Source organism: Phoxinus phoxinus, assembly GCF_949152265.1.
Source record: "Phoxinus phoxinus genome assembly, chromosome: 3".
NCBI classification, from domain to species: domain Eukaryota; kingdom Metazoa; phylum Chordata; class Actinopteri; order Cypriniformes; family Leuciscidae; genus Phoxinus; species Phoxinus phoxinus.
In genome coordinates, this window is record NC_136878.1 from 4,767,470 (window position 1) to 4,780,918 (window position 13,449).

Genomic DNA, 13,449 nt, shown 5'->3' on the forward strand with positions numbered 1-13,449 from the left:
GAGTCCAAGTCCTTAACAACCGAGTACAAGTCCAAGTCCGAGTCCAAAGAGGGTCGAGTCGGACTTGAGTCCGAGTCCTTAACATCCGAGTCCGAGTCGAGTCCGGCCGAGTCCACAAAGATTTAAATTATTTGAAATTGACCTTTCACAAAGACCCGCCCCTCTTGGTTACTGTTGCTACGTCCGACAAGCCATTCCTCTCTCACTCCACATGTTCTCGGTCGGAGCAAAGAGGACACTAACAATGTGCCAACAGACAAGACAGAGCAGGGTACTTTTGGTTTGAAATAAAGTCTCAGCTTTCAATTTTTTTAATTTTTATGAAATTCAAACGATAAATACTGTTTTGTGGTGCTTTAATGTCTAGGCCTCAGTTCAAGCAGCACGTGAACTGATAATCTCTTCTAGTTATAGCACAAATTTCTAAAAAAGAAATCAATACACACTATTTTTCAAGTTCAAGTCCACTGCCTTTAATCTACTAACTGATTTGGTTTGTTTGTCGAACAAAAATGGCGTGTATCTGCATTATAATTGGTCAGATCACCTGTCAATCAAATCCCGGCGAAAGGTCTCAACACTGAGCTCTTAAATTAATATTTTAAACCTTACAAAATGATTGCAATGTATAGTTACAGTCATACGTTTACCTATTGTACATCTTTTAGAATCTGCAAGGTAATGCTTAATAATGCAACACGATGCATTAAGAGCCAGGGGTAAACTTTTGAGCAAGATGATGATGTTTACATTTTTCTTATTGTGTTGTACATGCTAATATCTTATTTAGCCTCTGAAGGGTTGGACTAAATTAATGAATGCATTTTTAAACAAATAAGACCAATTTACACCAATGATCCAGTTCAAAAGTTTACACCTCTTGGCTCTTAACGGATGCTTCCTTCTTGTGCATCACTAAATGTTTGCAGGGTTTGTAAAAGTTGTGTATGAGTCCCTCAGTTGTCACCAGTGTGAAAGTATGGATCTTACAATCATAGTCACTGCTAGTAAGGAGTCAAATATGCAGAAGATGCTGGAAAAGCAAAGAATGTGCAGGAGCTGGATGATTTTTCCTCAACCATTAAAAAAAAGAAAAAAGAAAAAAAAGTTGTTGATCATTCAGGTAATGACACAATATTAAAATCGAGCCTATGTAATTTGTCTTTATTTTGTGTTTGTATTTTATTTAGGCTATTAAACATCTGTTATGTGAAAAAGCTTTTTCAGGGCAGTACTAAATAGAAACAATGTGTATGATCCGTCTTATTAAAAAACATATAAAAATAACATTTTGGAGATTCTGCAAGGAGTATGTAAACTTATGACTAAAGTATAAATGCAACAAAAATGATAACATTATCAGACGCCAAAATGTTGCTATGGTTAACACGTTCTTATGTTGCTATGTGTCAAATCATCGCAATTTCATGACTCAAAGGACAAAAATTAAGTGGATTCAATCCCACATTTAAATGCAGTTATCACTCTTTATAATTTACAGTGTGAACGTAACCACTGGTCCTCTAGAAGTATGAAAAACAAAACTATTTAGATTGTCAACAGCGCTCCCTTTAAGCCATCACTTACCGCGTTCGGCACTCTCCCTAAAACTCTCGTCATAAACACTGACTGAAGTTGTCCGCACTGCACAGTGAATATCTTATTTATATTGCGTCTAGAGAGACTTTGTTGTTTATTAGGGGATTTGCGAAAGGATAAAGCTCATGCTGATTCTAAACATACATTTTGAGCGAATTATTCGCATGCGGACTCTAAAACGCCTCTGATTTGCCACTGTGTTTATGCACTTAACTGTGATTGGCTACAATGCTCAACGCTGAAACAACGTTGTTTCGTTTCGTTTTTGAATAAAAAAAATTCACAAAATTTCGTTTTGTGTCATCCAGTACCCGGACTCGACTGGACTCGGACATTTTTCCGAGTCTAAAATGTCCCGAGTCCGTGTCAAGTCCGAGTACAAATTCATTCGAGTGCGTGACAAGTCCGAGTCCATTCAAAATTGGACTCGAGACCGGACTCGAGTCCGAGTCCGAGTTCGAGTACCCCAACTCTAACGTTTTGCCAACTTCATAAAAATGCATGTAATCTAATATGTCAGAACTACAGTCGTCACCTTCTCAGAGCGCTAACAGTCTTTAAAACACATTAAAAGTTCATTCATCATGACAGAAAGTACAGCCAGACTGATGCAACAAACACGTGAGATTAAGAAAATGAGAAACAAAGTGTAATAGGACTAAGTAGTGTTATTACGTGTTCTACTATTATAAATATAAATACGTTTATAATACTGAAATTGCATGTCATTTGCATATTACATAAAGATGCAGTCGTTTGAATATTACAGTGAGACCAACCAGTGAGATTAACAGTAGGCATTCCTCTGTGTGAAATGTACTTAGAAAACACAAAAAGACATTAGATTAATCATCAGTGAGTGAATCCAAACTATGAGTATGCATCCTAAGTTGCTTACTATTTAGGATGGATTAAAATAAGGTGACTTACAATCAACCAACTGCTATCTGTGAAGACATGGAAACCTTCCAGTTTATGATTCTTCCAGCCTGTGACCTTTGTGTTAGGACCCTTAACCCCACCGTCACCTCCTCCTTGCACCTTAAAGTGTCCACTCTACACTCCCAGGTTTTGTACATTCCTTCAAACCCTAACAAGGGCTGACCTTGTGACCCTGTAGCCTTTAAAGGTCAGATCAAAACATGTAAAACTAATGCAAAGGATCTACAACACAGCACACGAGTTTATGAGATCGTATACACAGCATGCAAACAATAAAGTTAAAATAAAGGCCAGCGATTGGGTCGCTACGGTAGGTTCAGGAACAAAGGTTTGAATTCAGTGTAGATCTATTATGTTTCCTCCTACGTTCTGTAAAACCCCAGCATGTGAACATAAAAACCTGAGCTTGAATTTCACAGGCTTTTCTCCTACATCTGGTGAGAGTTTCTGGAAAATACCTTGTGTGGCTAATGCTAATCTGGCTACAACTCACTACTTACTTATGCTTTGTAACTAGCGACTACGTTTGGGCGGTGTGATGTATGTACCACGCAACGGAAATCTGTTAAGCTCCAGAGATTCTGCAAGACCATTTATACCGCAGTCTAAAAAACTTGACACCAAGCGGAAAACTACAGCCTGTTATGTAATCCGTTGTAGTGGATCTTTCCAAATAGTTCAAAAGATTTATTTTCCATTTAAAAAGCATTTCATTAACTGGCTCATAGAAAATAGGAATAAATGAGTCAAGTAACATATCAAATATCAAATTTTGTGATATACTGTATATATGATAATATACAGCAGTCAACATTTGAAGTGGATCAACTTTCATCAGTTATGCATATTGTCTTAGGACTTTGATTAACTTTTCTGACCCACTTCAAATGTTGACTACTATATATTATTATAGAGTTAGTATCTCATAATTTCAATTTACAGGTATGTAATAATTATTTCATTTTTAATCATTTAAACTTTTTAAATCATTTTTATCTCATAAACTTAAGACTTTTTATGGCTTTTTTTACATTCACCTCATAATTACAACTTAGCATCTTGTGACTTCTCTCACAATTATGATTTACAAAAGCATGATTTTCTTTGCTTATGTGGCAGAAATGTGTGTGTGTGTGTATATATATATATATATATATATACACTGTATATATTGTTTGTTATAAGTATTATACAATAATATGAGCACTTTTATATCAAGTTATGGTACTGTAGGTGATATATATATGCGTGTTTGCGCATATACTGTATATATACTGAATATATGCACACACGCACATATATACAAATATTTAGCTTGCTACTATTATACTACAATTAGCTTGATATAAAATTGCTCATATTATTGTATAATGCTTAATAAAACCACGCTACTTTTCACTTAATCACACACAAAGACGCTTAGAAATAAAGAGGCTATGTATTAAAGAATATAATAAAGGGAAATCCTCCTTCTGGAACACAAATCAGCGCTTTAAGTTATAATCCAGAATTACTGTATCTTTATTAGTTTTCCCTGTACTGGCAAAAGAAAGGGAACTTTCCCACCTGGAAAACAGGGACTAGGAATGTTGGCCTGTACATTCAGCCATCTGTTTAGCCTGGTCCACAGCGCAGACTCTGTGCATGTGTGTGTCATACGAGTTTAGACTAGAAGAGCTCCGGCCATCAAACGTTTTCAGCATTCAGTAGATTCCACCCCTAACAAATATACAATTTGGTGGAAGTCTAGAGCTTAAAGATAAACTATCCACTGTAACCCTATAGCAGGATGTATCAATCTACACCCCAGGAGAAGTGTAGCGCAGACTCATGCTGTATATGTGAACACTCTTACATGTTTAGTCCACCGCCAGTGGGCGATTACAAGACTTTGATTGATGTCTACACACAGCACAATGCCACATGCGGGTTTGCTTGCTGAAGGAAACAGATTTAGAATTTTTCTGTGTAATAATTACTTTCTAGAAAGTAAAGCATCAATGTATTGCTGTGATTAATGCCATTCTTTTATTATATCTAAAATAAAAACATAATATAATCCAGAAGTTGTTCCTCTGGATTTTACGTTTCGTTTAATTTTTTTGTTCATTGGAATGGTAGGCCTACAACTGAACTCACAGACTCACACTCACACGACATAATTCAAAAAGGTTAAATGGTCCTGAAAAAAAGACGAATTTCATCTAGTGGAAGCGTTTGGTACTGCGGCCAAACTAATTCTTACTGAAAGCTAATTTTTTTTATATATCAACCTCAAATTTGTATCACAGATTGTTTAGATTTATGGCTTTGATTTTCTCGCAGTTTTAGAGTAAAGTTTTTTTTGGAAAATATACATTTCATATAAAAATTTAAAATGGTATTTTTAACCATGTTTTTTCATAAAATGTATAACTTTTTTCACGTTAACTTTTTTTTTTTTTTTCACTTAATCACATATCCGCCAAGTGCCAACACACAAACAGTGCCGCAGGGTTAAATCATTAGGGTAGGGGATTGTGCAACCAAATATTCATGAGATAATCAGCTTCTAAATAGAACGCAAGAATGGCTGCCAATTTATTTAGGCTACTTTTTTATTAACCTTAGTTCCAGAAGTAGTTCTCAATTACAATTTTGGGAAGAATATATATATATATATTTCACAAAACAAAATAGTTTTAAGCCATGAACCACACCACAATAAATAACTAGGACTAATGTTAATTGGAAGCCATAAAAAAATATAAAAATAAAATATGAAAAATCTGACAAAAAGACAAATGTGTTCTTACATTCTTGTAAGTGTGAATAAACCACAATAAATAAATAAAATGCACAAACCAAATGCACAAGAGAGGCAACCAAAACTCAAAATGACATACTTTAAAAGTGAATGAACAACTCATCTCATGAAGCATTATAATTTATGCTATCAAATAAAACTACTGACTTGTAAAACTAGTGCCTGATTAAGAGTATAAAACAATATATTTTTAAGTTTAGACATGTACTCAAACAGTTGGAGAGTAAAGGGAGACTCAACTCATTTGCAGTGCTTCATGGGAGTGAGAGGTTGATGCTGAGCTCTTTTGTATGGGCCGCCAAGCGTAACAAATTTTGTGGACTGAATGAATTATGTGACACCAAATGCATGACAAAATACAGTTACACTTTAATGCATTTTGTACTCAGAAAAGCTGTCCAAAGCCATAATGCATTTCATACTCTGAAAAGCAAAACTAGGAAAATCCCAACTGAAGCACACATATTTATAATTATATAAGATATTGCTTGATACGTAACTGATATCTGTGATACTGAAGCATGTGACAAGCTCTGTTATATCAGAATAATTTTGGATGGAAAGATACTTTATTGTCCTGCGAATCAATGCTTTCCTCATTAAGGCGACCTCCAGAAATCTCCAATTTCACTGAACTGCTGAATACCTCCAGAACATTGACCATGATGAGGATACCATCAGAGAAATGCCCCTACGTGACACTTTCCCTTAAGTAAGTGAGAAGTTTCATGGTGGAACGGATACACCAGACATGAATTCCCTCTTCTTCAGTGGCCGCTCACCAAATCAAATGAGTGATTCTCATAAAAAACAAAAGAACCTGGAAGTGATCCATCAGCACCAGGCCATCTGCACTACAGGTCCACATGCAACCTAGACCTGTCTGTCTAGACTCACTGAGATTTATGGGAAGTAGGCGCTTATATCAAAGATTACCCATGGGAACACAGAGCCTAGAACACACCGTATAACTGGTTTGCAGCGCAGCTGTCCGGTCCAGATCACCGTTGACGTTCATTTTATTCAACACCTGGATGTACTTGACTGAAATTAAAATTTTCACTTGGACATGGATTAAATTTCTTTTTAGTTTGCATGCTAACATCAAAAGGAAAGACTTGTTGACATCTTCAATGTTCAGAACACACTAACTTACACTGAATGCAGCATAAATCCGGTGGAAAGTATGTTACGTTTCAGCATGTATGGAATAACCACATGACCTACTGCTTTTGTGAAATGTGCGTTAAATAACCAGAGCACACTGCACAGAACACTGTGTTAAACAATGCAACGTATAACAAATGAACTAGATTAACACTTCTGTCTTGACTTATTTGATCAAACTGCATCTTCGCTTTGGCAATATTCAGTAAATGCTGTGCTCCTAATATCTTATCAACCGATCGTGGTTGTATCACTCTAACATGTTACTCGATCTTAGTACTTCATTTGATACTATTGACCACAACATTCTTTTAAATAGACTTGAAAAAAATGTTGGCATTAGTGGAATTGCATTAGCATGGTTTAAATCTTATCTGATCATTATCAGTTTGTAGCAGTAAATAAAGAGATGTCTTATCGATCAAAAGTTCAGTATGGAGTACCACAAGGCTCAGTACTAGGACCATTGCTGTTCACTCTGTACATGCTATCCTTGGGAGATATCATTTGGAAGCATGGCATTAGTTTTCACTGTTATGATGATGATACTCAGCTCTATAATTCTTCACGCCCTGACGAAACTTACCAATTCATAAAATTACCGGAATGCATAGCTCATTTAAAAATAAAAATAAATGGATGACTAGTAATTTCCTACTACTTAACTCTGAAAAAACAGAGATTCTAATTATTGGACAAAAAACTTCCTCACGTAATAACCTAGAATACTGTCTAACACTCTAACGAGATATTTGTTACTTTTTTAATAAAGTAAAAATATTTGTTACTCTTTTGGCTTAAGTCGACTTGCGTACGACCGTCTGCCGGAAGCTAGTTATTTTAGTAGATAAAGTTTTAAATATGGATATTTTTCAGTTAACCCCCCGGAGCCGTGTGGAGAACCTTTATCATGATGGATGCGATTTGATGGACTTCCAAAAAAATATACCCATTGGCTGCCATTATAAAGCCTGGAAGAGCCAGGACAGTTTTAAATATATATCCCGATTGTATTCGTCTGAAAGAAGAATGTCATATACACCTAGGATGGCTTCAGGTCGAGTAAATCATGGGCTAATTTTCATTGTTTGGGTGAACTATCCCTTTATGAAATTAAGAATTAGAGATGAATGAGTTGAAGTACAAAAGTCAACATAAAACGTAATTAAATAAAAATAAAAATGCTAAAAAATAAAATTATATATATATGTATAATACATATTATACATTTTATAAATTATATGTCCTTAAATTTAATTCAAAATATTAATAAATACTACAGTATAACAATACTAAAATAACAGAATGACACATTCATTCTCATTTTCACAAAGTTATGATTTCTCTATATTTTCATATTCAAGCAACATGGAATCAATTAATCGGCCCACAACAATATGTAGATTGATCCACAAAATTATGAAAAACTTGAAAATTACTATAAACTAAACTATTATAAAAGGACTAAAGTACATATAATTACTAACTAAAATAAACATTTTATTAAAGCTATAAATAAATATATATAATTATAATTACACACACACATATATATATATAAATGAAAATATATATAAAAAAAGCTAATGCAAAATATTAATACACTAATATATTAGTACATAAATATTACTCAAATAACACTGCATGACACATTCATTCTCATTTCTCTATATTCTTCACACTCTGACAATCTATTCATAAGCAATCTGGACTAAATGAATTGGCCACTATCACATGAATGGCAGATTGGCCCACCAAAATAAAACCTCAAATTTCACACTCAAACAATGTTCTTTTTCTCTTAAGTGAAGCCCTGAGGCCGTGGGTCGATCTCACTCCAGCTGTCCTGACAGACCCCTTCCACTCTCTCTTTCTCTCTGTTCCCATCATTCCTTCCACACCAACACAGGAGGAAGAGCAAATAGCAGAGGAATCATAAACCCCGTCTGCCGCTGACCTCTGACAATTTATGCCCTTTCATTTCAGTGGCTTGACTCTTTCCTCAGGTCTTAAACCTCAAACACTCACCTCAAACGTCCCACTGTGCTCACCTGATGCACATCCATAAACCTGCAGGTAAAACTGCCAGCGTGAAGAAAAACACCATCTGGTTTTTAGCATGAGCTTCAGAACATCCAAATGAACTGCAACAATTCACTCTGCATTATCAGGCTGAGTGATCACTTCTATACCACACAAAGGCCACACGTTCTGTTAATAGTGCAGTAGAAGTCAAAACATCACTGAGTGTCATCAAAAATGGTCCATTTTCCTCATATAAAAGCTTCTGCTGTGTCATACAAATGATAAAGGCTCTGTTCCAAAACCTAGCGAGCTGCCTTGCTGTCCCTTGTGAAAAAGTACACTTCAGCATACTTTTTAGAGTACTTATGGAAATAAATAATACTTAAGTGTGAAATGAATGTAATGCTTTCAGACGCATGTCTTTTGCAATTTAATAAAAATGTATTATAGTTGAAATTTACATTAAATGCAATTAGCTTTTTCACAATGGGTCCGCTGAGTGCCTACAGAGGCGAACACTTTCTTTTTTTTCTTGCAAATTAACCAAACAGTAGCTTATACAAGGAAATAAATCAATGACACACATACAGAAGAGTGAAAAACAAAAACAAAACAAAAAGAGATGGAAACCAGCTAAATATAGATATCTATATATTAGTGTATGCAGGTACATTGGTAAGTAAGGAGATATTTTAGTGATATAGATATAGAAAGAGGCAATTTGTAGTGGAAGTAGTAAACATACTAATAATAATAACAATAATAATAGCAGTAGTAGTAGTAACAATAATAATATTTCATGATAATGATAGGATTAGCATTAGTAATTTATAATAATAGTAATAATAGTATTAGTAATAATAATAATACATTCTTTTATATATACTTTCGAATACTTTCTAAAAGCCCAAAAGTAACACTCTACATGCTGTTGGCAGTCTGTGTGTCATTCATGTAGAGTTTGGCATGGGACACTTGAGTTTGACAGTAGTGTGTCGCTACAATGCAGAACTCGAATAAGCATAAAACTTGACTGACTATTTGTTGATACTCTGATGAAAAGGGTTTATTTACTGAGCAATTTTCTTCTCTGAAAAGGAGAATGCAATGATACATTATAAATTGCATAAAGGAAGTAAATTACAGGGTAGCATAATGTTGCTGCCTCACTTTTGAAATGGTCTTCAGGATGGTTGTGCACAATGCTTTAAAATGCTCACTAGGTTTTGGAACAGTATACTATTTTTTTTTAATATTTGCTGATTTGAGGAATCACTCACAAATGGTGCTGGATGAGTTACACACTAGTTTTGCTAAATCTTTAAGCATGAACTATTATAATGATGATTCGTAAAGCAAGAGCTACACATCAAATAGTAATTGTCCATTTCTGAACCTCAAAAACCACAATGTCTGGAGTCTTTCCCTTAAACACAGACACACACAGCAACAGCTTCTTCCCAACTGCACTACAGATCATTCTCCCGTTTCCACAGGAGGATGTCATTTTCATGAGCACTCAAGTCATATAGAAATGCACAGACTGACAGATGAATAAAGTATATTTTCCAGGTGATATCAAAGTAAGACAAGAGCACTGGTTTCAGCCTTTCATCAGTCTGTCAGAATCCCTTACATAAAAACACACATGTCCATGCTCACTGCATGAGGACCATGCCTTATGAAATCAAAATAGACATTTCTTGGAATATTGCAGTTTGTTATAAATGATTTATACATGCTCATCATTTTTGTCAAATTCATATGCACTCGTAATCAAAATATCTTCCCATTCCTCTTGAAGCGTCATCTCATCTCTTCTCTTGATGATCTGTTAACTGGCACCTGTCACTCACATGAGATCCACCAATAGCAAACCACAGCCATCCAATCAATTCCTGATGGACAAGTCCTGCCCTAAATTTTTTCCTAAAGCTGTTTCACTCGGATATATATCACAATATACAGCAACTTCAGTTTCATGCCAACTTAAATACCTCATATATTTTTCATCATGAAACATTGTTCAAATCCCCTTTGAGAGGGGGGGGGGGGGGGGGGGATTGGAGGGATGCAGTTCACATTATTAAAAAGTACATACATAAAAAGGTATTCATACATGCTTGCATACAGTACATATTTTTTTATAATCTGCACTAATGAGACACTCAATCGCACTATATTCAGTTTTGCCCTAATAAAATGTAATAAATCTCAATATGATCTCTAATTACCAAATGATGTATGCTATCCACATTCATTTTAAAGCACTACTCTTCTACTGTCTATAACATTTTTATCTCAGTTGTGTCTCATTTTCATTTTTCAAAAAGAGTTTGAGGAGAAACATCTGAGACAATGTTGTTACTTTTCAAATAACCAGAACTTAAGTGAATCTGCACAGCTGTGAAAAAACAACCTCTAAAAAAGTCTCTTTAATGTCTCAATGGTTTCTCCTATACAGCAATGAGATTAAATGGAGAGCAAAAGGATTCTCTTGCGTCTCCTGAGAAAAAGAGCCCATTAATAGTAATAATTCGCTTCAGAAGAGATCTTAATGTCTCATACTGCGCTCAGTCTTGTCAAGAAATTAACGTCTGCAACATAAAGTCAGTATATTTCTCAATATGAACTCTGCATGATGACAGCTGACTCATTTGTATATATTTTACTGGGATTTTTAGGAAAAACGTCTGATACAAAGTTGATACTTCAAAATAACTGAGAACTCAACTGAATCTCTTTTGTGAAACCTTCAGGTTCCAGCATGAAAGAAAATATAAATGAGATCTCTTTAATGTCTCAATTGTTTCTCCAAGACAGTAATGGGATTAGATGGAGAGCAAAAGGAGTCTCCCACTTCTCCCATAGTTTCAAAAATCGTAATGTCTCATACTGCGCTCAGTCTTGTCAAGAAATCAATATCTGAGAACAAAAGTCAGTATGTTTCTCAATATGAGCCCTGCATGATAACAGTTGACTCATTTCTATTTTTACTGGGATTTGTAGAAGAAACATCTGAGACAGAGCTGATACTGCTGAACAACTGAATCTCCTCTGAGAAATAACATTTTCCTTTAGACTATACCAACATGAAAGAAAATAAAAATGAGATTTCTTAAATGTCTCAATTGTTTCTCCAAGACAGTAATGCGATTATATGGAGAGAAAAATTAGTCTCCTTTAATTTCCAAAATCTTATTGTCTCATACTGCACTCAGTCTTGTCAAGAAATCAATATCTGCAATCAAAACTCAGTATTTTTTATCTCAATATGAACTCTGCATGATAACAGCTGACTAATTTTTATAATTTTTAATCTATTTTATGATAATTTTTAAGAGAAACATCTGAGACAAAGTTGTCTGAGACAAAATACTTCAACAGAACTCTGACAAATAAAATGTTGCTTTAGGTTACAACACACATGGAAATGCAATAAAAATGAGATCTCTTTAAATGTCTCAATTGTTTCTCCAAGACAGTAATGAGATTATAAGAGAAGTAAGAGACTCCGTTCGCTCAACCATTTAGTTTCAGAGATCTTAATGTCTCTTGAATTATCAAGAAATCAATGTCTACAATCAAAACTCAGTATTTTTATTGCAATATAAATTGAAATCTAACAGCTGACTAATTTGAATCTTTTTTACAATAATATTTAAGAGAAACATCTGAGACAAAGTTGTCAAAAAGAGGCATACACAAGAGCTCAACAATCTCCTGAGCAAGGAAAGAGAAAAATCAGTAGCAGAGTGAATGGAAAGTTCAACATCCAAAAAAAGACTAAAGCACTGCATCCATAAGAGAAGCCAGATGAAGAGGATAAAGATACCTGTGGTGATGAATCAAGCGTCCGCGGAGTAAATGAGGTGCAGAAGACGTGAGCTGAACCAGGCGACGAGATGCGAGACCTCCAGCTTCCGTCTGTCTCCGTGTCTCCACGTGCTGGAAGATCTGAGAGCGTCCGTGATGTATTCCACACACCCCTCTGCCCGCCGAGCCTCTGGGCTGAAGTGTGTGAGAAGGAGAGAGAGAGAGAGGATGAAAGCACTATACCTCTTTAATATGAGAGACTTCAGTCAGAGCGCTGTGAATTGCAAGGACTGCCCTTAAATAGCCTTTTCACGAACTCATACACGTTCTCTCTCTCTCTCTTTCCACTCCTGTTCTTCCCTCCTACTGCTTTGAGGTGTTGAGATGTCTACACACTCAGCATATATTACCCATACTCTCTTCTCCCTGGAGCCAGAACATACGCCTATACGTACAAGTTCAAGTGTGGTGTAAGATTCTACAGAGACATAAAAGCAAAGAGAATATTTAATAATTCTACAATTTTAATCCAAGTGCGCAACGGAAATGCTGTATGCACAGAAACATAAAGAGGATGGACTAAAAAACAGAAACTATGTGAGTCACACTTAAAAACATCTGAATGGCATTGCATTAGATAATGCATACTACCCTTTAAAAGTTTTTGGAAAGAAATTAATATTCCGTAAGGATGCATTAAATTGATCAAAAGTGACAATAAAAGACATTTATAATATAACAAATTATCTATATTTTCAATAAATGTTGCTCTTTTTAACTTTCTATTCATCAAGAGTCCTGAATAAAATGCATCACGTTTTAAGCGGCACAACTGTTTTCATCGTTGATGATATTAAAGGGCACCTATTATGACATTTAAAATGTTCCTAATGTTGTTGTGGGAGTCCCCAACAACAGTTTTACATGCATGCAATGACAAAAAACACTTTTGTTTTCGTATAATATGCATTTATTTTTACCTGATTTGCTCACCGACTCCCAAATGATTCGTTCAACGACTCGTTTTTCCAAACCCCTCCTCTGCGCGACGCTAATCTGCGATTGGTCAGATGACCCAGCAGTGTTTACAGAGA

General features: G+C 35.2%; 1 protein-coding gene across 1 annotated transcript in view; it reads right to left on the minus strand.

The window, feature by feature from the left end:
- The window catches only part of tnca (tenascin Ca), a 67,848-nt gene extending 55,272 nt beyond the window's left edge, over nt 1-12,576 (minus strand). The window contains exon 1 of the mRNA XM_079608237.1: nt 12,375-12,576. The gene's annotated coding sequence lies outside the window, so the exon portion shown is untranslated. The remainder of the gene's footprint in view (nt 1-12,374) is intronic.
- Between the last annotated feature and the right edge of the window lie 873 nt (nt 12,577-13,449).